The sequence below is a fragment of the Galeopterus variegatus genome, unplaced genomic scaffold (genome assembly GCF_000696425.1).
Source record: "Galeopterus variegatus unplaced genomic scaffold, G_variegatus-3.0.2 Scaffold4017, whole genome shotgun sequence".
NCBI lineage: Eukaryota > Metazoa > Chordata > Mammalia > Dermoptera > Cynocephalidae > Galeopterus > Galeopterus variegatus.
Genome location: NW_007730128.1, coordinates 7,989 through 9,635, shown reverse-complemented (window position 1 = coordinate 9,635; position 1,647 = coordinate 7,989).

The window sequence follows — 1,647 nt, the reverse complement described above, 5'->3', positions numbered from 1 at the left end:
AAAGCGTCAGAGAAGTTTCCCCGCATAGAATCCAGCATAACTCACTGAACCGAAGATGTGGTAGTTAGAAGAGAGGTAGAGCTCAAAACACTATGTTTTCGGAAATTAGTCTGGAAATCACACTGCCACCGGCATTCAAACAGGCTTGAAAATTGTGTTCTATATCTCTGCCAAAAAGACTCACTGGAGGTTGAGCTTTTAAGAGGAAGTGTGACTCTAAGGGAACAGGCAGCAGAATGTGCTTCACACATGTAGCCTTAGGAATTCAGGTTTGCAAGTTCTCTGTGGAAGCCCATTAGAGTCAATGGTGGATACGGCTTCTGAGACTTCTGTTTCAAAATCTCTTTCAAAAGGCATCCAAGAAGCTTCCCCACTTAGAATCCAGCATAACTCACTGAACCGAAGATGTGGTAGTTAGTAGAGAGGTAGACCACAAAACAGTTCGTTTTCGGAAATGAGACACGAAATCACACTACAAAAGGCATTCAAATGAGCTTGAAAAGTGTGTTTTATATCTCTGACAAAAAAACTCACTGGAGGTTCAGCTTTTCAAAGCCAGTTCAACTCTAAGAGAACAGGCAGCAGAATGTGCTTCTCACATCTAGCCCATAAGAATTCAGGTGTGCAAGTTCTCTGTGGAAGCCCATTGGAGCCAGTAGTGGAAACGGCTTGTGAGACTTCTGTTTTAAAATTTCTGTGAAAAAGCATCAGAGAAGCTTCCCCGCATAAAATCCAGCATAACTCACGGAATCGAAGATGTGGTAATTAGAAGAGCCGTGGAGCTCAAACACATTGTTTTCGGAAATTTGACTGGAAATCACACTGCAAATGGCATTCAAACAGGATTGAAAATTGTGTTGTATATCTCTGCCAAAAACACTCACTGGAGGTTGAGCTTTTAAAAGCAAGTTTAACTGTAAGGGAGCAGGCAGCAGAATGTGCTTATCACATCTAGCATGTAGGAATTCAGGTTTGCAAGTTCAAGGGGGTAGACCATTGAAGCCGGTGGTGGAAACGGCTAGTGAGACTTCTGTTTCAAGATTTCTGTCAAAAAGCATCAGAGAAGCTTCCACGCTTAGAATCCAGCACAAATCACTGAACCAAATATGTGGTAGTTAGAAGAGAGGTACAGCTCAAAAGTCTTTGTTTTGGGAAATTAGTCGTGAAATCACGCTGCAAACAGAATTCAAACAGGCTTGAAGTGTTTGCTGTATATCTCTGCAAAAAACACTAACTGCAGGTAAAGCTTTTACAAGCAAGTTTAACACTAAGCGAGCAGGCAGCGAAATGGGATATTCCCATCTAGCCTATAGGAATTCAGGTTAGACAATTCTATGTGGAAGCCCACTGGAGCCTATGGTGGAAACAGCTTGTGAGACTTCTGTTTCAAACTCTCTGTCAAAAGGCATCAGGGAAGTTTCCCAGCTTAGAATCCTGCCTAACTCACTGAACCCAAGATGTGGTACTGAGAACAGAGGTAGAGCTCAATACAGTTTGTTTTGAAAAATTAGTCATGAAGTCACACTGCCCCCAGCTTTCAAACAGGCTGGAAATGTTTGTTGTATACCTCTGAAAAAACACAGACCAGACTTTGCAGTTTTACAAGAAAGTTTAAATCTAAGGGAGCAGGCAGCAGAATGTGCTTCT